This window comes from Nicotiana tabacum, chromosome 3 (assembly GCF_000715075.1).
Source record: "Nicotiana tabacum cultivar K326 chromosome 3, ASM71507v2, whole genome shotgun sequence".
Lineage (NCBI taxonomy): Eukaryota > Viridiplantae > Streptophyta > Magnoliopsida > Solanales > Solanaceae > Nicotiana > Nicotiana tabacum.
In genome coordinates, this window is record NC_134082.1 from 94330272 (window position 1) to 94354075 (window position 23804).

At 38.5% G+C, this 23804-nt stretch overlaps 2 long non-coding RNA genes across 2 annotated transcripts; both read right to left on the reverse strand.

Annotated features, from left to right (window-relative positions):
• Window positions 1-2565: 2565 nt before the first annotated feature.
• LOC142179466 (uncharacterized) lies at window positions 2566-9990 on the reverse strand. Its single transcript, XR_012707662.1, has 2 exons — window positions 9326-9990; window positions 2566-2862 (listed from the first exon to the last, which is right to left on the reverse strand). It is a non-coding gene; the product is annotated as an uncharacterized LOC142179466 (long non-coding RNA).
• Window positions 9991-19800: 9810 nt separating this feature from the next.
• On the reverse strand, window positions 19801-23359 carry LOC142179467 (uncharacterized). Its single transcript, XR_012707663.1, has 2 exons — window positions 22699-23359; window positions 19801-20100 (listed from the first exon to the last, which is right to left on the reverse strand). It is a non-coding gene; the product is annotated as an uncharacterized LOC142179467 (long non-coding RNA).
• Between the last annotated feature and the right edge of the window lie 445 nt (window positions 23360-23804).

Sequence of the window (23804 nt, forward strand, 5' to 3'; positions counted from 1 at the left end):
AATAAATAATCTCGTTTTGATTATTGTCACTTTAATTGAAAAAACTCTCCTATACCACTTTTGGAGTAGAAAAAGGAGGTGTGACAATGATATTACTATTTTGTATCATCCTGGGAAGGCTAATGTGGTGGATGATGCCTTGAGTAGAAAGGCGGTGAGTATGGGTAGCCTTGCATTTATTCTTGTTGGTGAGAGACCGTTTGCATCAAATGTTCAGGCCTTGGCCAATCAGTTCGTAAGGTTAGATATTTCGGAGCCTAGTCGGGTTGTAGCTTGTGTGGTTTTTTGGTCTTCCTTATATGATCTCATCAGATAGCGTCAGTATGACGACCCCCATTTTCTCTTCCTTAAGGTCACAGTTCAGCACAGTGATGTAAGGAGGTTCTATTGGGGATGATGGGGTGTTGCAGATGTAGGTTCAAATTTGTGTGCCCAACATAGATGGGTTACGTGAGTTGATTCTTGAGGAGGCCCACAGTTTGCGGTATTCCATTCCTCCGGGTGCCGCAGAGATATATCAGGACATGAGCTAGCACTATTGGTTGAGGAGGATTAAGTAAGATATAGTTGGGTTTGTAGCTTGGTGCTTAAATTGTCAACAGGTGAAGTACGAGTCAAAGGTCAGGTGATTTGCTTCAGAATCGAGATTCTAGAGTGGAAATAGGAGCGTATCACCATGGACTTTTTAGTTGGGCTCCCACGAACTTTGAAGAAGTTTGATTCTATTTGGGTGATTGTGGACCGGTTGACTAAGTCTGCACATTTCATTCTAGTTGGGACTACCTATTCTTTAGAACGGTTGGTTGAGATCTATATCCGCAAGATTGTTCGCCTTCACGGTGTGCCAGTGTCAATTATTTCAGATCGGGGCTCGCAGTTCACATTGTAGTTTTGGAGAGCAGTGCAGTGAGAGTTAGGCACACTGGTTGAGTTGTGTACATCATTCAACCTTCAGAAGGACAGACAGTCCGAGCGCACTATTCAGATATTGGAGGATATGCTACACGCTTGTGTCATGGATTTCAGGGGTTCTTGGGATCTTTTTCTGTCGCTTGTAGAGTATTCCTACAATAACAGCTACCAATTGAATATTAAGATGGATTCGTATAAAGCTTTGTATGGGAGGCAGTATTAGTATCTGATTGGTTGGTTTAAGCTGGGTGCAACTAGGTTATTGGGTACTAACTTGGTCTAGGATGCTTTGGAAAAAGTTAAGTTGATTCAGGTCGGCTTTGCATGGCACAGTCTCAACAGAAGAGTTACATCGATCAGAAGGTTCGTGATGTTGCTTACATGGTGGGAGAGAAGGTATTGCTTAGAGTTTCACCCATGAAGAGTATTATGAGGTTCAGGAATAAGGGAAAGTTCAGTCCTCGGTATGTTGGCCCTTTTGATATGCTTGAGAGGATTGAGGAGGTGGCTTATTTACCGCGGAGTCTATCGATTCATCTAGTGTTTCATATTTCCATGCTCCGGAAGTATTTCAGCAATCCATATCATGTTTTGGACTTCAGCATGGTTCCCACATTCATTGCCTTTTATATGTATTTTTATTGTTATAGGACTTACCGGGGTGGTTGTTTTAGTTTCATAGATGTTTCGGAGTGAATTGGGACACTTAGTCCCAAGGTTGGAAGCCTATGTTAAAAGAGTTGACTGGATGTTGACATATGTGTAATTGACTCTGAAATAGAGTTTTGATAGTTCTAATATATCCATATGGTGATTTTAGACTTAGGAGTATGTTCGGTTATTGATTTGGAGGTCCGTAGAGATTTTGGCTTGAATTGGCGATAGTTGGAAAAGTTGAAGTTTTGGAGAGTTGAGAAGTTTGACCGAGTGTTGACTTTGTGGTTACCGGACTTAGATTTTTGTTTCAAACATCAGAATATGTCTATTGTATCATTTATGACTTGTGTGCAAAATTTGAGTTTAATTGGAGTTGATTTGATAGGTTTTAGCATCGATTGTAGAAGTTGAAAATTCATTAGTTTTATTAGAGTTAAATTGGGGTGCAATTCGTATTTTTTATGTTGTTTGATGTGATTTAGGTACTCGACTAATATTGTATCGTGTTTTGAGATGTGTCGGTATGTTTTAGTGGGGTCCCGGGGGCCTCGGGGATGATTCGGATGGAAATCGGAATGAGTTTGGACTTGAGGATTTGTTGAAGTGCACCAGGTCTGATACGATCGCATCTGCGAAGGATTTGGTCACAGGTGCGTGACCGCAGAGGTGTGTGTGGCATCGCAGGTGCGGAATTTTACTGGGATGAGGGGACATGCAGTGCAAGGTTTTTCCGTACCTGCGAGATGGCTGATGCGGGAAGGAGAAGCGCAGGTGCGATTTGGGCGAGTGACAGCTATTTCTGCAAAAGCGGAGAGGAGGTCGCTGCTGCGACTTCGTAGATGTGGAGCCTTGTCTGCAGAAGCGAAGGTAGGAGGAGATCATGTGTCACGACCTGGATTTTCCACCATCGGGTGTCGTGATGGCGCCTACTATCGGAGCTAGGCAAGCCAAATATTTAAAACACCTTTCCTGCTTTCTTTCAAACAATATAATACACGAGACAAAATTTAAGCAGAAGACTTTAAATCTAAAGCATCTGAAAACCAAAAGTGCGGAAGTTTAATACACATCACTACCCAAGGTATGGTGTCACTAGCTCACGGACTACTACAGAATACTACAAACAATGTCTGAAAGAAAATACATCATGTTTGTCTGATACAAGATAAACAAACAAAAAAACATGGAAAGGGACTTCGGCCTGCGAACGCCAGCTAGGCTACCTCGAGAGTCCCTGGACTGAAGATCGCTCCCAGAAGTCCTACTGCTGCGGTCCGTAAGCTTCTCCCTGATCTGTGCACCAAAAATGCACAGAGTGTAGCATCAGCACAACCGACCCCATGTGCTGGTAAGTGCCTGGCCTAACCCCGGCGAAGTAGTGACGAGGCTAGACAGTACCTACCACCATTAACCTGTACAGGTATATATACAACAAGTGCAAGAAAACAATAACAAGATAATACAAAGTAAAACTGGGAGGGGACATGCTATCGGGGAGTAACAGATAAACATAATATCATATATAAGTGGACGGCGTGCCACACGATCCCATAATATCATATATAAGTGGACGGCGTGCCACACGATCCCATAATATCATATATAAGTGGACGGCGTGCCACACGATCCCATAATATCATATATAAGTGGACGGCGTGCCACACGATCCCATAATATCATATATAAGTGGACGGCGTGCCACACGATCCCATAATATCATATATAAGTGGACGGCGTGCCACACGATCCCATAATATCATATATAAGTGGACGGCGTGCCACACGATCCCATAATATCATATATAAGTGGACGGCATGCCACACGATCCCATAATATCATATATAAGTGGACGGCGTGCCACACGATCCCATAATATCATATATAAGTGGACGGCGTGCCACACGATCCCATAATATCATATATAAGTGGACGGCGTGCCACACGATCCCATAATATAGTTCATAATATCTGACTTCATATAGTAGACCCCTTCAGGGGAGAATAACAACTCAATACCTTTAACCCGGCAAGGGTACAGCTAACAGCCCAAAATATCCCGACAAGGGAGAATATATATATATCAGTCTACACATCCCGGCAAGGGAGTATTCACAACACATTCTCCTTTTAAAATCCATTCTTCCTCAACTAACACATTCATGTTCGAGCTAACGCTCCAGAAGTACACCAATCACAATTTTTACCTCAAACATTCACATTATATGAAACTCATCAAATAAACAAGGAGCTTGTGTCACATTATTCGAATTAAAAGCAATCAAGACTCACGGTCATGCTAGACTCCGGTGCATAGATAACCATCACCATGCCTATACACCGTACTCCACATTAGCAAGTAGCAAATATCATCCTAATCCTATTCCCTCAAGCCAAAGTTAGAACAAACACTTACCTTGAATGCTCCAAACTCAACTCACGCTTCTAGTATAGCTTTACCTCTTGATTCCACCACCAATCCACTCGAATCTAGTCATAAGTTACTTAACCACATTAATAATTACTAAATGAATCATCTCCAATGCATGAAAATAGATTTTTCAAGGTTTTCCCCAAAAAGGTCAAAAATACCCCCGGACCCACGTGGTCGAAACTCGAGGTTCAGACCAAAACCCGGTTACCCATTCCCCCATGAATCCCAATATATGATTTGTTTTTAAATCGGACCCCAAATTGAGGTCCAACTTCTCAATTTGTAGAAAACCTAGGTTCTACCCAAAACACCCAATTTTCCCCATAAAAATCTTTGATTTGAAGTTGAAATTATGTTAAAAGATGTTAAGGAATAAAGAAATTAAGTTAGAAATCACTTACCAATCGTTTTGGAGAAAAAATGTTATTTGGAAAATCGCCTCTTAGGTTTTGGGTTTTTGAAAAGTGAAAAATGACTGAGATTTTCCAAACTTGTATACCTTTCTGAGGACCTGGCGCGAACCGCACAAAAATGTGTTGCGGCCGCGCCGAGTGGGAGAAAAGTGGGGCTTCTCTGAACCCTTCCAGCGCGGACCGCACTATTTTGGTGCGCGGCCGCTCTGGTTAACCTGAAACCCTAACCCTCAGACTCAGCCACGCGGACCGCACAAAAATGCATCGCGGCCGCACGGCTCCAGCGCGGACCACGCGGAAATGACCGCGGCCGCGCTGGTGTCTGCAACACCTGAACCTGCATTTTCTTAAGTCCAAGACCTCCCGGGCCCCATTCAAAACTCACCCGAGCCCTCGGGGCTCCAAACCAAACATGCACACAACCTTAAAAACATCTTACGGACTTACTCGTGCGATCAAATCGCCAAAATAACATCATATACATAGGATCAAGCCTCAAACACATGATTTTCTTTCTTCAACTTTCATAACTCAAACTCTCCATTTTTAGTCCGAAACACGTCATATGATGTCCGTTTTTAGCCAAACTTTACAGATAGTGCTTAACACATATTTAAGACTTGTACCGGGCGTCGGAACCAAAATACGAGCCCGATACCACAGTTTTCTGATCAATTTTCTTCTTCATTTTCCTTAATTAATTTCAGAAAACAATTTCACACAAAGAATTCATTTCTAGGGCTTGAGACCTCGGAATTTGATTCCGGGCACACGCCCAAGTCCCATATTTTCCTACGGACCCTCCGGGACCGTCGAATCACAGGTTCGGGTCCGTTTACCCAAAATATTGACCGAAGTCAACATTATGCATATTAATACCAAAATTCATCAAATATTTCACATAATTCACATATTCTAACATAAAAACTTTCCGGCTACGCGCCCGAACTGCGCACGCCAATCGAGGCAACTAAAAGAGAGGTTTTCAAGGCCTTGAAAGCGCGGAACAAGGAAGAACTACGGTGATGAACCTTCGGGTCGTCACATCATGAAACTGTATAAGTAGAATTTTTATCGCCCTGTAGGACCACAGATGCGGTTAAGTGGATCTCATGTGCGAAAGCACTGGCAATCGAAGGGTTCCAAGATTTTATTCATTTTTGGACTTTGGGACCTCGAATTGAGGCAATTTTTGAAGGGGTTTTCACTAGATTTCAGTTGATCCACTTTTGATTGTTTTTTATTAATTAATATTGAATACCCATTGAATTTTCCACCTAGATTATGTGTTTTTAAGGTAAGATTTAGGGGAATTTTGGACTAGGGATTGAAGAGTAAGATTTAGGGATTTGAGTGTCGATTTATGGTCGGAATTGGGTTATTTTGGTATGGTTGGACTCGTTATTGAATGGGTGTTCCGATTTTGTAATTTTTGTCGAATTTTGAGGCGTATGCCCGGTGTTGACTTTTTGACTTTTGTTAAAGAACTTAGCTTTATCATATGGAATTGATTCATATAGCTTGTGTTGATCATATTGAGTTGTTTGTGGCTAGATTCGAGTTGTTCGGAGGCCAATTCGCGAGGCAGGGGCTTGTTGGAGTAGAGATTTGCACGGTTGAGGTGTCTAGGCTATATGCTGGTACAGTTGGGACCCACAGAGGTCGTTCTTTTGTTGTTGAGTTCGAAGGGTTCATTTTCCTATTTTTATAACCCGCCCCCATTTTGATAAATAGCCTTTCGGGCTCATTTTGAAGCGGATATCTGATGCTTTTAGTGAAGTAAGAGTATATTAAAGAGGGAAGGAGAAGAACTAGCAATCTGATCACCCATTCTTGCACCAATCTTCAAGAATCATGGAAGCCACTCAATAGACCACTATCTATTCGGGTAAGTTCTTGTCCTACATCATCTATGCAAGTTTGTTTAGGGTCTAAGTAGATTGTAAAGTTGGATTTAGGCCATGCATGTGCCCACAGGTGGTAGAATGTGAGGTTGTTGAACTATTTTTGGTAGTATCTTGTTGAAATTGGTTGCGGGAGGAAGGGATTACCATTTGAGAGCTTTGTAGTCAATTTTGCATATTAGGTGTTTGACAAAAATCCTAAGAGAGTTACACCATGAGAATCCCTCTAATTATTGTCTGGTTTTCGATGTCTTCCTATAGGTTGATATTTCTAGATGTGTTGGGACGTTGTAGTAACTTAAGGAAAGCTCAAGCAAGGTATGTTGGCTAAACTTCTCTCTTGGAATCGAATTGCACAATGTTCCCGTAAGTTTCAAATATGGTTGGCCCAAGTTCCTAATTCCCATGTTCCGAGTTATTCCTTATATATTTGACTATTCCGAATAAGCTTGTGTTGAAAGGTATATACTAAAAATGTGCACCAAATTCTCCTATAATCTTGTGTTCTCGGTATCCTAATGTGACCAATATGTCAAGATAGTATGTTTTCAAATCATGTTTAAATTGCAATTTGTTATGCCCAATTGTGAAGGAAAACTCAATGCGCCTAAGACTCTTATTATGCTTAAGTCCTTGATTCCAAATGCTATTATTGATGATGAACAATAAATACGCTTGAAAGTGAAAGAAATGAGAGTGATATATAAAACGTGCATCGTTGTTGTAACTAGTGCAATTGATTTTAAGTCGTGTTTAAATCGTAAATCACCATGATCTCCTTTATAAATATTTCCAATGAGATTTTAGTTCTTACTTACTCAAGAGTTGAAATTGTGTATTGCCTTTTGGGAAGAAGTATTTAAAAAAGATACAGTGTATTACTAATTAATGATTTTTAACTTGTGTTGCGATTAGTAGTCATTGTGCTCCATACTTTAGAAAGTGATCTACTGTGTTTAAAGCCTCCACTACTGATGAAATTAAGGTTATAATTTTCAAAATATTCTATAAGTTGATGTTTGTGATGATGATCATGGAAAATCAAGAAATGAAAGTGTAGAATATGAAATACGGTCGTAGTACCATAAAAGAATAATCATACATATGGCGAATTGAGCCAAGAAAATAATGATGTTGCGAATGGTTGAAACTACTAATGAAGCTATACATAGTGTGAAAGGTTATTAGGTGAATATATTTGTACTTCTATTTCCCTTGTGTGCCATAACAAAATGTTTTTAGGAGTATCATTAGTGAACCGAGGAAGGGTAGGTTGTAACGGCCCACACCTTAAACTACACGTGTAGGTGTAGGAGTGAATTGTGATTATTCCCCTTATTTGGGATGAGAATGATGTGATTGAAATTATTCTCTTCAATTGGGATTAGATGATTGCTAGTGAAGGTTGATGTCGACCTACACGGCATTGTGGTGAGACAGCCTAGCCGATCGGGTCGTGATTGGACGTCATGCCCCACACACGGTGGTGAGATTGTGATTGAGATTGTGATTATTGTCACACCTCCTTTTTCTACCCGAAAGGGTGTATAAGGGAGTTTTTCTAATTTAAGTGACAATCGAAACGGGATGATTTATTTGAAATTCAGAGTCGCCGCTTGGGATAATTTATGGTGTCCCAAGTCACCGGTTTAAAATCCCGAATCGAGGAAGGTTTTGACTCTTATTTATGGTCTGCGAACACAGAAATTCGGGTAAAGAATTATGTTAACCTGGGAGAAGGTGTTACGCATTCCCGGGTTCCGTGGTTCTAGCACAGTCTCTCAACTATTATTATTGCCCTATTTATCTGATTTTAAAACATTCTTGAAACCTATGTGCATTTTATTCCTTTTAAACCGCTTTTAGTAATCCAATTGTTATCCAACTAATTATTTGATTACACGTTGCGAATCATGTCACAGGAATCGTACCCACGATCCACAATATATTTATTTTATTAACAAGATTAAATTATGGTCGGGTCGCATAAACGTACCCACGGATTTTAGAAATTCAGCATCACAACTATGTCACGAGAACCGTACCCGTAGCTGTGACAATTTATTTAATTAACGCGCCTAAAGCAAACTACAAGAGTTCAGGGCATTTTTCTACACTAGTTAAGATGTCGATGTGAGGGCCATAGACTAGGTGATTGGATGGCACACCTCAAATTTATTAAAGAAAAAGCATTCAACTAAGTGAACTATGGATATACATATTTAAAACTAATTTGAAATTAGGTATCACGACTATACTACGGGAACCGTACCAATAGTAGTGATGATTTAATTACGTGCCTAAAGCTTGCCTACTCACGTTTTGACGGCCTAAACATGCTCCTAGCAATTAAAAGTAGAAATAAAGTAAATAAACAAAATAAACATAACAGTAATCTTCCTTCGTATGCCAACAACAACGATAACCCGATTTCAATTCAATTTCAATTAGTCAAATTCTTTTGTCTTCAAACAGAAGCAATTTACTTTCTTTTCTTACAAATGCCGACAAACTAATTTTATACCATTGTATTTAACCAACTAATTACATAAATGCACCAGGAACAAACACCGAGTAATTGAGAAGCGCACACCGAAACTCGAACATATACTAGCTCTAATATAGACTCGAGACTTCAAAAAAAATTCATGAAATTAGACCTGGTATTAACTTAAGGAAAAAAATTCAGTTCAATTTTATTCAAGTGTTTCCAATTATACTAATATTTTATACCTTAAAACAATTGATTGAATTTCTCTTTTCTTAAGAGCTTATATCTATTTTAAACATATCGATCTAAGTAAGTGCTAACCAATGAATATCAGACATTCTATTCTAACCTTGCACTAAACTGGTAAATGAACTAGCTCAAACAAACAATAAAATTTCGATTAAGGTCGGACATTCCGTCTCAAAATATCACAAGCATGCCAAAATCCACACAAGTTTTTCATTCAACCATCATATAAGACACAATCAACAAATAAAGGTTAAGATAGTGACGAACCTCAAATCGAAGTAATTTTGAATATGAAAATGCTTAGCGCCGGAGAACTTGGACAGTGAAAACCTCGACGAAAAATGAGCTTCAACTCTCGAAAATCTCCATATTTCAGAAGCTAATATTTTAAGAGAAAGAGAAATACTTTTTTTATACTTTTCTGATTCTTCAAGATGAAAGCAGGCTAAGCAGAGAAGCACAAATCCTTTTGTGTTTTTTTTTTTGGTTTTCAAAAATAAAGAACCCAGCCAAAAATCAGAAAATCTAATCAAATATCTATCCCCAAATCGTCTGCCCCTTTCTTCCTTCCCCTTTCACTTTTCTGTTTCTTTTCTTTGCAGGTTGTGGCTCTAGAATGGCGGAGTAGTGGCTTCTCGATCTTTTGGTTCAGAGAAAAGAGATGATCCAGGGTTCTCTTGGAGATTTTTGTGGTTGAGCTCCAAGTGAGTGATTGCTGCTCTCTCGTTTCCGGCAAGTTCGCCAGTGATGGAAGTGACACAGAAACGAGAGAGAGAGAGAGAGACAGAGAGAGAGCTTTTGAGGGAGGTGGGGGTCTCTCTTTGTATTTTGCAGCTCACAGGTCTTGAAGAGAGGGTCGTTTGGGGTGGGACGAGGAAGATAGATTTCAGGGGGTGGGGTTCCTTTTTTGGTGTCAGCGGCAGATTTTCTTTTTGGGGTCCTGGGTCTAGGAAATTAGGTCCTTTTATTATCTTTAAAATGATGAGTATGTAGGGTTAGGTTAGTGGGTATTGGGTATTGGGCTTGGGTTGTTATGGGCTAGGTCCAAAAATTACGCCTAAAAATGGGTTGTTTGAACCCAAATTTTATTCTTTCTCCGTGAACGAGATTAATAATACGACCTCATTTATTAATTAATCCTATTTAAGTAAAATAACTATTAAAATAAGACTAACCGTTAAAACAAACCTATTTTTGGGTATTTTCAAATATCATATTAAAATAAAAAATAAGGTACTTTTTTGTATATTTTTAATTTTATGAAAGGTATATAAACTAAAAGCAACTAAAAAGAAGAAATATTTTTGTAATTTTTATTTTGTGATGAAATAAAGTAAAAGAGTCAAAATTAGTTGAAATAATTATATTAGAGCTAAACTAAGTATTTAAATGATAAAATATGTAAAATTTTGGGGAGGGTCAAAAATCACATGTCTACAGTTGCTCCTCTTTGACTGGAAATACAAAGTATTTTCAAACAAAGAATGACTAGATATGTTTTTTGACCCGACCCTTATTTAAGGAGACCAAAAACTAAAAGAAAGGAGAATGTGACCGAACCCTGGTATCTGGGCTGCCTACATATCCTTGGCTATAAAGGAATCAGGCCGCGTGTAGTTCAGAAGTAGGAACAGTGATGGAGTATACCGAGGTGGAGAGACGATTGAGGTGTCATTCCGTCGAGGTTCTGGTCCGCAGTCCTGGTATTACATCACAATCAAAAATGAAAAAGATTAACTAAGCCTGTCAACTATGAGTTACAAAATTCCTATCTATAAGTCTTCTGAAGCTTGATCTTGAGTCTTGAATAGTTCTTCATGCAGACTTTAGGTTTGAACCTTGATACTTGTTAGCTACAGGTGTTAGTTCATTCTTCCACGGCTTCTTCGGATCAAAATCGGGCACACCATACTTGTGACTTCAGTCATGTCTTGAACAATCCATCTTTTGTCTCAGCTTCTGCATTTTTGATTCACTTCCCTTTTCTTTTTTCTTTTTCTTTTTTTTTAATTCTGGATTGAGATTACTTCTATTGATCATCTCAGACTGTTGACTCGCATTCTTCTCGTGAGCTTCTGCTACTTCTAACTTGAATTAAATTCTAAAATGACTTCCCTTGTTCTCTACGTGGGCGCCTGATTGCTAAAACTTGAGCTGTATTCCTTTGTTCTCCAGGTGGGCACCTTATTGCCAAAACTTGAACCGTATTCCCTTATTTTCTAGGTGGGTGCCCGATTGCCAAAACTTGAACTGTATTCCCTTTTTCTCCAGGTGGGCACCTGATTGCCAAAACTTGAACTGTATTCCCTTGTTCTTCAGGTGGGCACCTAATTACAACAAAACAGACAAAACAAAAGAAACTTTTCTACCCCAGTTTGGTATCTGGGCACATCTGTCTGGTACATGCTTTCCTCCAAGAGGGTTCCTCCGAAACAAACGAAATTTCCTAACCCTGAACCATACTTTCCTCATGAAGGGTTCCTGCAGATCGAACAAATTTTCTTTACCCTTCTCAAACTACCTTTATACTGACAAAAATTTGGGCACGACACTTGAAAAAATTCAAGCTTCCAAGGTTTGTTTTGGACATAGTCTTCGTCCCTATTTCAAACAAAGAAAACTTGTGAGTTTAAACATGGTGGTTGGTTTGTGGCCTTGACTTTGAGGGAGATTGCTCCTTCACTTCCCATGATAACTTTGATTTCAACTCGAAAGGCCTTGCTTGTTTATTGACTGACCACTTTCTCTGTCACCCTATCACGGAAAATACCTCTGATCCATTCAAACACAATACCATTTATCTGTTGCATTATGCTCATGCATTGATATTTACCGAACCTTTGTGTTTCACATGAATTCCAAAGCACGTCAATTGCCACCCACTCAGTACGCATACTGTTCTTTTCTGACTTAAACCACTGACCTTGGCCTTGAGGTCTATTGCTCATTCACTTGCCATGATAACTTTGATTTCCACTTGGAAGACCTTGCTTGTTATTGGTCAACCACTTTCTCTGTCAACCTTGTCACAGAAAATACTTTTGATCTGTTCAAACCCAACACCCTCTATCTGTTGCATTGTGCTCATGAATTGACATATACCGAACCTTTGTGTTTCACATGAATCCCAAAGCATGTCGATTTCCACCCACTCAGTGCGCATACTGTTCTTTATTGACTTAAACCACTTTGATGTACTAGCCAGATTTTGCTTTATGCAATTGGAAAGCTGGTAGCAAATTTAGAAGTCATTTCTCACTTGTTCTGACCAAACAGACTTAGGAAGAGGAAGTAAACAAGACAAAAGGAACAGAGTAAGGACAATGGAAAGAGATGATTCCTAACAAGAAAATTACAAAGTAGAAACTTATCAGATTTGGATACCAACTCTAATGACCATGACATGCACCTTTAGATTAAGTGGCCTAATCTATCAAGCAAGTTGAATGTTCAACTCTTGTGGTACCTCTGAATCGTGAAACTGGGCTTCCATGCTCCGATTATCCTATCTAATTCACAGTCCTTATTCAACTTGTAGTGCCTGAAGGGTTTTCACCATCAAGCCTCTCTTATTTTGTTCTTTCTCTCAACTCACCATCGTCTTATGGTGCCTGTGAAGGTTTTCACCAATAAGACTCTCTCATTTTGTTCTTTTCTTCTTATTTTTCTCTGATTCTGCAGATGACAAGGCATTAACCATGGTAAAAACATCATATACTCTAGGCATGTCTAAACTCAGCACTCTCAAAGATTATCTGGAAGGTCTTTTTTGGACTGTAATGTGGCTTTTGGACAAGGTTAAAAAAAAGGATATCATAAATGCTCAAAATAACTAAGACAACGGGGTTAATTTATTTACAACTTTTGGAATCCATTCTAAAAACATTGCCCCAATTTCTAAAACAAGAGAATTTGATTCTTTTTTTTTTCTTTTTCTTTTGATAAAGTTACTAAGAAAGACTGCCCCACTCTCAACTTCGTGGGATTATGAAATATTTTATTTGGTATGACCGAACCGTAAGGCTACCTACGTATCTTGTGGTGACAAGAATCAGGTCAAACGTAGTTCACAAGACTACTTTTGTTACTATTTTCCTTTTCCTTTTTTTTCTTTTTTTTCCTTTTTCCTTTTTTTTCTTTTTCTTTTTTCTTTTTCTTTCTTTTTCCCCTTTTTTCTCTTTTATTTTTGAATTTTCCTTTTGGAGTGAACTTTCTAAAATAAACTTATGGGGACATGAACTCTTTTTTTTGTATGACTCTAACTTGATTCCAAAAGAGGGAAGGTCAAAGAAATCAGTAATGGCTCAAAAGGGTATCGAATGGTATAAGTATTTGGGTAGCTGAAAGAGGGCCTCCCAATCCCTGAAAATGCCAAGTACAACACATACAATTTGAGGATTGAAGATCATGCACAATGTTTCTTTTGCGGCATCGGCATTGATATCATTGATATGCCTTCCACTTTTCTTTAGCACCTTGTCAAGTATAGAACCCTCGTTGGGTCATTCCCCCTTCACAATGGATATCCTCCGTCAATTCGGAGAAAACTTTCTTGACTTTATCTCGTAACTTGAGATGCACTTTAACTCAAAGTTGCTTGCTTCAAATTGTCTGGGATGCACTCTCCTTTAACGAATTCTTGTCACCCTATTAACTTATCAAATTATCTACCCCAGTTTCACATGGTTCAGGCTTCAAATGATCTCGAAATGTCCAAATCTATACTTATTTTCCTCAAGTGCCCCAATCATCTTCAAAGTTGTTTCATTGCTTCATGACTAAACTAACTTTTAAAACCAGGCTGAGAATTACGTGCGCATGTCATGTCACTAGAATCAGCGGGAAAAGAACTATAAAAGGAAAAGAGGAATAAACAAAAAAAATGACTAAAAATAACAGAAAACGGCAAATTGCATTAGACAGACGGTGAAAGGGTTTGTACAACAAAACAAGAAAACTAAATTGGGGTTACAACCCTGGAACGAACCTAGATAATGCTAAACGAGTTACTACGACTAAATGAACTAGACAAAATAAAAGGATAGAAGGGTTTGAGTTACAACACAATATCCGGATTACAACCCTGAAATAACCTGGACAACAGAAATGACAACAAAATAAACCACTAGAACTCCTCCCTAACTAACCAAGAAAGGAGCATCTTTCCAATTACCAAGCTTGGCATCTTAGCCACTGAGTTCCGCATCAACATTACTAGGACCTTCACAAGCTTCAATCATGTTGTCTTCACCAAGTGGCTCATTGACTCCTTTGACCAACCCTTCGTTATTGCAGACCATCCCAACAATTTGTGCGTTGTCATGTACTTGTAGGGGATTATGTGTGACACTTGGGGTATTAATGCCTTGGACCACAATTATTCCTTCTTGAATCATTCTTTTTATTTCCCTTTTCGAAGCACGACAATCTTCAACATTGTGTCCCTGGGCATTGGAATGGTATTCAACCTTTTAGCAAGGCCAAAGCTTCTCGCACGTGGGTCTATATAATTTATAGGAATAGGTGAAATCATGTCGTAATGCTTTAATCTCTCAACAAACTGGCATAGGACCCTCCTATTGGTGTAAAATTATCTTTCAGCCTTTGTTCCCTTCTACACCCTTGGCTTGAATGTCGCTTATAGGGCACTTAAAAATTTTGTGGAGGTTGGTGAAGCTTTTGCGGTGCTCGTGCTTGCCTTTTGGAGTGACCCAATGGTTGGACAAATGGTCAGACGTTGTTCGGAGGATAATACTAGGGTGGATTATGTGGAGTTTGGGGATGTTAATGGGTCAGTATTGAGGCTAAAAGCGTTTAGCAGGAATGCCCACTGGATCTTGTCGTTGGCGGGGCTCAGCAACATCTTTTCTATCAATGGGAGGACTGCACCGAGCAACTTGTTTGTTCCATCTGAACCAAAATTCCCCAAAACTTTCCTTGGATTTCTTTTCCATCTAAGATAGGGAGGAGAGGTCTGGGACAATGTCTATATTGTACTGAAAGTGTCGCACAAAATCTTGAGCCATGTCATCCCATGTATGCCACTTACCGATATTTTGACGAGTATTCCATTCCAAAGCTGCCCCAGTCAGGCTCTCACTGAAATATGCCATCAGCAACTTATCTTTCCCGCCAACACTTATCATTTCACTGCAATAACCCCTCAGATGGTCTACTAGATCTCCACGCCCATCATACAAATTAAACTTTGGCATCTTAAACCCTTTCAGCTTTCTGGATATCTCATCTTGCTCCACTGTCTTAGCAGGCTTTGTAGTCTCATCGGGAGGCTCAAAATGAGGAGCGTGAGAGTATGGAACCGAGACCTTGAAAGTTGGTTTTGGAGCACAATGTTGGGCATCGGGGATTTTGAACATAGTTTCTCTAGATGATCGAGGAAAGGAAGCTAGTGAATGAGCTACAAAAATACGAGTGGTCAAAGGAGCGGGATATGAGGTGGTTCTGGGGGTGGAGTGTGAAAAGGTTGTGGGGAAGATATCCTGGACTTGTGACAGTGGCGGAATGGTGACAAGGCTTTCAGTGTAGTTAGTGGGAACTGATGGTGGAGGACGCCCACTAATCCAGGCTTACTATATTTTGGCCATCTGTCCTTTCAACCTTAAGACCTCTTAGTTCAACTCAGATTCTGATTCAACAATTCCCTTAGACGGATCAATAACCCCCATGTCCAAGTCTTTGCTAGGCATGGCTACCTTGCTCTTTGACCTTATGTTGTATGGACGAGTTACTTAAAAACCACAAACCAACCACCTTTCTGCTCAATGAAGATAACAAAAGGAACAAAATGGGGACATCTTGTTAGCATTAAGGCATTAAAATATCACATTGAGTGCAATGCACCTAGCAACAATTAACGATTCTAGAATGACTTTTAGGGTCACAAGGTCACTTGGCATCATCCCAATTTTGTTCATTTCAATCTTCTATTTTCTTTCCTTTCTAGCCCTTCTTGGCTTGCTCATTTTCCTTCCTTTTTTATCTTTTTTTTTTCTAATTATCACTCTTTTCTTTCCTCTCATTTATCACATCCCATAATTTGTCACAACCCTAAACCCGAACCCGGTCGTGATAGCGCCTCTCGTGAAGACAAGGCTAGCCAATTAAACCCAATTCCCTTTTTAAACAGTTAAACAGCAAGAAAGCAGTCTAAAACATGATTTAATAATACTAAGTAGCAGGTAATATCAATAAAATATGGAAGTACATTCCAACACAGCCCTAACCGGGGTGTCACAAGTCACGAGCATCTAACAACACTGAATACTCCAAAGTAACTACAGAGTTTAGTACTGAACTAAGTACATAAAGGAAAAAAGATAGGGAGGAGCTCCGGGCTGCAAATGCCAACAGCTATCTAAAGACTCCTCGGATCCGCCTGAAGCTGGAATGATCAACACTCGAGAGCGGGACCAGCTGCGCCTGAATCTGCACACAGGGTGCAGAGAGTAAAGTGAGTACTCCAACACAGTGAGTAACAAATGTAAATAAAGACTAAAAGCAAGAAAACACGTAAGGCACAAGGCATTCTATAATGAAGCAGTAAAACCATTTGAAAATAGTAAACCAGTAAAAAGATGAGTAAAATCCTCTTTCAATAAATAAGCAGGTAATTGACGGCAATTGTGGAAAAATAAACACATAGAAGTTCGCCCTCGGGCACTGTATCAACAAAACCGCCCCTCGGGCAACATCTCAGAACAATACCATCCCCTCAGGCTCAATCTCACTTCACAATGGGTACTCGTGCTCACTGGGGGTGTGCAGACTCCTGGAGGGGCCCCTTACGGCCCAAGTGCAATATCAAGCCATCTTGTGGCATCATCACTAGGCTCTCGACCTCATATCAATCAAGCCACCTCGTGGCGTACATATCTCAGGCCCTCAGCCTCAAATCAATATCAATATTTCCTCACAAAATAGGCCTTACTCAGTCAAAAATCCTCACAAGCCACTCGGGCGATAGTAAAATAGTGTTTCTCAGCCAAAACATCATTTAAAAATATTGTTTAAGTATCAAAACTGAGTAAACATGGCTGAGTATGAAAACAGTGAAATATAGCATGACTGAGTTCAAGTATAAAGTCAAAACATTGAGGAAATATCAATAGAAATTCCCGAAGGGTTCAAATAGTTGGCACGAAGCCCAAATATGGCATTCAGCCCAAATAATGATGATAGCAAATAGATTTCATTCAAATACGCGGTAAAATCATCAATCGGGACGGACCAAGTCAAATCCCCAATAGTGCACGACTCCACGCTCGTCATCAAGAGTGTGCCTCACCTCAATATAGCACTACGATGTGCAATCTGGGGTTTCAAACCCTCAGAACATCATTTATAATCATTACTCACTTCGAACCGGTCAAATATCTAGCTCACGATGCCTTTGTCCCTCGAATCGGCCTCCACTCGCGTCGAATCTATCCAAAATCAGAACGAGGACGTCTAAATAGGCTAAGGGAACGAAGCCCAAGCAAAAATAATCAAAATACTACACAAATCCCGAAATTACCAAAACCCGACCCCCGGGCCCACGTCTCGGAATTCAATAATTTTTTATATCAACAGATTCTTTAGCTCCTCACGAGTTCATACATATCAAAAGTTCAGAAACCGACCCCAAATGGTCCTTAAAATCCTCAATTAAAGGCCTAAGTTCCCAAGCCCTAGTTTCCCCAATTTTCACCCTTAATTTCCACAATTTCTAGCTCTAATCCATGAAATAATAGCATAGGAACGAGTTTTAAGTCCAAATTCCTTACCTCAATGAAGTTCCCTTGAAATCCCTCTTTCAAATCGCCCAAAAAGCTCCAAAGCCGAGATAAAAATGGTGAAATACCTCAAAATTTGCGAAGGCCACAATTTATACCTTCTTCCCAGATATTTTCGCATCTGCGGCTATATTTTCGCTTCTGCGGTACCGCATCTGCGGTCAAACCCACCACATTTGCGGTCCTCACTTAAACTCCCCTTCCCGCATCTGCGATCAACTTTCCGTATCTGCGCCATCGCAGATGCGGTATTCCAACCGCTTCTGCGGTTCCTGACGACTTCTCTAAAATCCTCTTTTGCGGCCAACCTTCCGCTTATGCGGCGCTGCACCTGCGGTCCCCAATCTGCAGGTGCGAAAATACCAGAAGCAGCAATTTCAGCAGCTGCAACAAATTCCAAACTTCTCTGTTAACCATCCGAAATCACCCCGAGACCCCCGGGACCTCAACCAAAAGCACGAACATATCCTAATACCTTATTCAAACTTGCACCAATATTCAAAACACCTCAAACAACATCAAATCGACCAAAACACATCGGATTCAAGCCAAACTTTCGGAATATATCGCTTTTGATCAAAAACCCAATCAAACCACATCCGAATGACCTAAAATTTTTCACACACATCCCAAATGACACGACGGAACTACTGCAACTCTCAGAATTCCATTCCGACCCCTATATCAAAATCTCTCCTACCAACCGGAAATCGCCAAAATATCAACTTCGCAAATTCAAGCTTAAATCTACTCTGAACCTCCAAAACTCATTCCGATCACGCTCCTAAGTCACAAATCACCTCCCGAAGCTAACCGAACCATCGAAACTCACATCCGAGCCCTCTAACATATAAGTCAACATCTTGTTGACTTTTCCAACTTAAGCTTCCTCAAAGGAGACTAAGTGTCTCAAACCTTACCAAAATCACTCCGGATTCGATCCGAACAACTCGATACCACATAACACAGATAAACAAGGCATAAAAAAATAGAAATGGGGAAAACGAAGCGGTAACTCATAAGACGACTGGTCGGGTTGTCGCATAATTTCATCTCTTTTTTTCTCTTTTTTTTGTTCTTTTTTCTTTTTCTTCTAATAAATAAAATATGATTCGATCGAACCCTATGTAGGTTGCCTATGTATCATGACGCTGCATGAATTAGATCTTTGCATAGTTCGGAAAGATCGGGAAAGTAAACAAACTGACGTTCTCATTTTCTTTTTTCTTTTTTTTCTTTTTGTTTATTACATTAATGACTACTCTTATGAAAAAAGAGAAATAAAAGAAGCAAATCTCTTCTTTTTTTTGAATTTTATAGACTTAATGTTCTATAACATATTCTAAACTCAAGCTTAAACGAGCATATATCTTCTTTTTTTTTTTTGAAACAAATAGTCTATGAGAAATTATTAAGGAAAAATCCTAGAAGAAAAAAAATTGGTTCTTTTTTTTAGGAAGGAAATTTAAAGAATAAACCAAATAAAAATATTTTGAATTTTCATTTGATATCTCTAAAAAAAGATTTCGAAACGAGAAATGAACAAGATAAAAAACATATTTTTGGATTTCATTTTTTGATTACCTAAGGAAGAAACTCTAAAGATAAACAACATATAAAGTATGTTTTTTTTCTTCTATGTACCTAAAGTTCTAGTGAAAATAAAAAAGAATATTTTTTTATTCATTTTTCATTAATTTCCCAAAGAAGAACCTCAAAAGAAAATCTTGTTGGATTTTTGGAATTAATATCTTAAAGAATACTTTTGAAGAGGTACTAAAAGAAAATTCTTTTTTTTTTGAATTTTTAGTCTTAATGTACTTAAAGGAAATATAAAAGCAATTTTTTATTTTGAGTTCTAAATATTAATTCAATAAAGGAAAACCACCTCAAATGATTTTTTTATTCCTAGAATTAGTATTCTAAAGAAAACATCTAACGGAAATATAAAAACGCAAAATTTCTTTTTTTTGGATTTTTGATTTATAACACATTTTCCAAATACAAAATAGGAAGTACAATAACAAAGACTCGGCAAACTTAATTAAACTATGACAAACTCTAACATCACCTAAACGATTCGACATTACTGTACAAAATTAGAAGGTAAAAGTTGACATAAAAAACAACAGACTCAAAACATAATAACTAAAAAAAATCTCCTTAAGCAAACTCTTGAATGAACGACCCTGACTGGATGGTCCTGGGGTGTCTGTTATGCTCAAACTCCGGTAAGTAAGTCCAAACCTATATGAGAAAATTAAGACCAAATAAAGTTAAAGACCTGGAACGCTATGTGAGACAATAACCCTTCCTGTTGGACACATGCAAGACATGATTTTGATTATTTTTTTAAAATTAACCTATGTGGCTAAAAGCAGCTAAAAATACAAGATTTGGCTAAGATCCCGCGAAGCCAAGAACCTAAGACTCACTAGGAAGACCGGGCCCTATGTGGGTTGCCTATGTATCACGCCCCGAAAGACGAGAATCGGGTATGCGTAGTTCGGGCAGATTGGATACGAGCGAGAATAAAAAACAACTAATTTAGAGAAAATATGTTTTTTTGTCTTTTGTTTTTGAAAAATGATGAAACACGTAAACTCTTTTTGTATTTTTCTTTTCCTCTTTTTTTTTTTTAAAATGATGGAAAAGAGCAAAATCTTTTGGATTTTTCATTTTTTTTGTCTTTTTCTTAAAAAAATGTGAAAGAAAAACACAACTAGGCCTTACTTTATTTTTTACACTTCATCCTCTTTTTTATTTATCCCCAAACCTCATTGGTCTGCCAAATGACCCTTTTACCTTTGAAAATTGCAACATGTAGCACATAGGATGCATCAGGATGGTCTTTTATTTTTGGGTACACCTGTCCTAGATGGACCCAACCTCTGTGTTGAGTCCACAAAGTCAAATGCACATGATGTAATCAAGCGTTCCTATGAGGAATCCGGCATGAGACTATGTTATTCTAGGTTAAAAACCTGAGTTATATTGTTCTAGATCTGGCTTACCCGAGTGAACAACTTGAGCCGGGGGGCAACGTACCGGTAACCAAAAGATCATCCGGCTTTGCAACTTGTCTGAACCTCGTTCTAAATTGGATATGACACTAACGAAAAAGAAGTCACGCCAGCGTGCATATCCCAGAAGATTAGAAGAGAGGGGTTTCGTAACAGTTTATACACAGTTCAAATAATATCAAAGCAGTAAAAAGAAACATTTAACACATTAAGCTCAAACACATAAAATCCGATAATAAATAAAAGTCAACTATAACAGTTATTCTAAGCTCAAATTCTGAACCCTAAACCAGAGATTCTGGGTTCTTATCCCCAGTAGAGTCGCCAGAGCTGTCACACCTCATTTTTCTACCCGAAACGTGTATAAGCGAGTTTTTCTAATTTAAGTGACAATAGAAACGGGATGATTTATTTAAAATTCATAGTCGCCACTTGGGATAATTTATGGTATCCCAAGTCACCGGTTTAAAATCCCGAATTGAGGAAGGTTTTGACTCTTATTTATGGTCTGCGAACACAGAAATCCGGGTAAGGAATTCTATTAACCCGGGAGAAGGTGTTAGGCATTCCTGGTTCCGTGGTTTTAGCACGATCGCTCAACTATTATTATTGGTCTATTTATCTGATTTTAAAATATTCTTGAAACCTACGTGCATTTTATTCCTATTAAACCGCTTTTAGTAATCCAATTGTTATCCAACTAATTATTTTATTACACGTTGCGAATCATATCAAAGGAACCGTACCCACGATCCACAACATGTTTATTTTATTAACAAGATTAAATTGTGGCCGAGCCACATAAATGTACCCCCAGATTTTAGAAATTAAGCATCACAACTACGTCACGAGAACCGTACCTGTAGCTATGACAATTTATTTAATTAACGCGCCTAAAGCAAACTACAAGAGTTCAGGGCATTTTTCTATACTAGCTAAGATGTCGATGTGAGGGTCATAGACTAGATGATTGGATGGTACACCTCAAATTTATTAAACGAAAAGCATTCAACTAAGTGAACTATAGATATTCATATTTAAAACTAATTTGAAATTAGGTATCACGACTACGGCACGGGAACCGTACCCATAGTTGTGATGATTTAATTACGTGCCTAAAGCTTGCCTACTCACGTTTCGATGACCTAAACATGCTCCTAGCGATTAAAAGTAGAAATAAAGTAAATAAACAAAATAAACATAACAGTAATCTTCCTTCGTATGACAACAACAACGATAACCCGATTTCCATTCAATTTCAATTAGTCATATTCTTTTGTCTTCCAACAGAAGCAATTTACTTTCTTTTCTTAAAAATGTGGACAAACTAATTTTATACCATTGTATTTAAACAAGTAATTACATCAATGCACCAGGAACAAACACTGAGTAATTGAGAAGCGCACATCGAAACTCGAACATATACTAGCTCTAATATTGACTCTAGATTCCAAAAATAATTCATGAAATTAGACCTGGTATTAACTTAAGGAATAAATCTAGTTCAATTCTATTCAAGTGCTTCCAATTATACTAATATTTTATACCTTAAAAACAATTGATTGAATTTTTCTTTTCTTAAGAGCTTATATCTATTTTAAACATATTGATCTAAGTAAATACTAACCAATGAATATCAGACATTCTATTCTAACCTTGCACTAAACTGGTAAATGAACAAGCTTAAACAAACAATGAAATTTCAATTAAGGGCGGACATTCCGTCTCAAAATATCACAAGTAGGCCAAAATCCACACAAGTTTTTCATTCAACCATCATATAAGACACAATCAACAAATAAAGGTTAAGATAGTGACGGACCTCAAATCGAAGTAATTTTGAATCTGAAAATGCTTAGCGTCGGAGAACTTGGACAGCGACAACCTCGACAGAAAATGAGCTTCAACTCTCAAAAATCTCCATATTTTAGAAGCTAATATTTTAAGAGAAAGAGAAATACTTTTTTTTTTGCACTTTTCTGATTCTTCAAGATGAAAGCAGGCTAAGCAGAGAAGCAAAAATCCTTTTGTGTTTTTTTTTTGGTTTTCAAAAATAAAGAACCCAGCTGAAAATCAAAAAATCCAATCAAATCTCTATCCCCAAATCGTCTGTCCCTTTCTTCCCTTCCCTTTCACTTTTCTGTTTCTTTTCTTTGCAGGTTGTGGCTCTAGAATGGCGTAGGAGTGACTGCTCGATCTTTTGGTTCGGAGAAAAGAGATGATCCAGGGTTCTCTTGGAAATTTTTGTGGTTGAGCTCCAAGTGAGCGATTGCTACTCTCTCATTTCCGGCAAGTTCGCCGACGATGGAAGTGCCACAGAAACGAGAGAGGGACAGAGAGAGAGCTTTTGAGGGAGGTGGGGGTCTCTCTTTGTATTTTGTAGCTCACAGGTCTTGAAGAGAGGGTCGTTTGGGGTGGGGCAAGGAAGATGGTTTTCAGGGGGGGTTCCTTTTTTGGTGTCAGTGGCGAATTTTCTTTTTGGGGTCCTGGTTCTAGGAAATTAGGTCCTTTTCTTATCTTTAAAATGAAGAGTATGTAGGGTTAGGTTAGTGGGTATTGGGTATTGGGCTTGGGTTGTTATGGGCTAGGTCCGAAAATTACGCCTAAAAATGGGTTGTTTGAACCCAAATTTTATTCTTTCTCCGCGAACGAGACTAAAAATACGACCTCATTTACTAATTAATCCTATTTAAGTAAAATAACAATTAAAATAAGACTAACCATTAGAACAAACCTATTTATTTTTGGTGTTTTCAAATATCATATTAAAATAAAAATAAGGTACTTTTTTGTATATTTTTTAGTTTTACAAAAGGTATATAAATTAAAAGCAACTAAAAAGAAGAAATATTTTTGTAATTTTTATTTTGTGACGAAATAAAGTAAAAGAGTCAAAATTAGTTGAAATAACTATATTAGACCTAAACT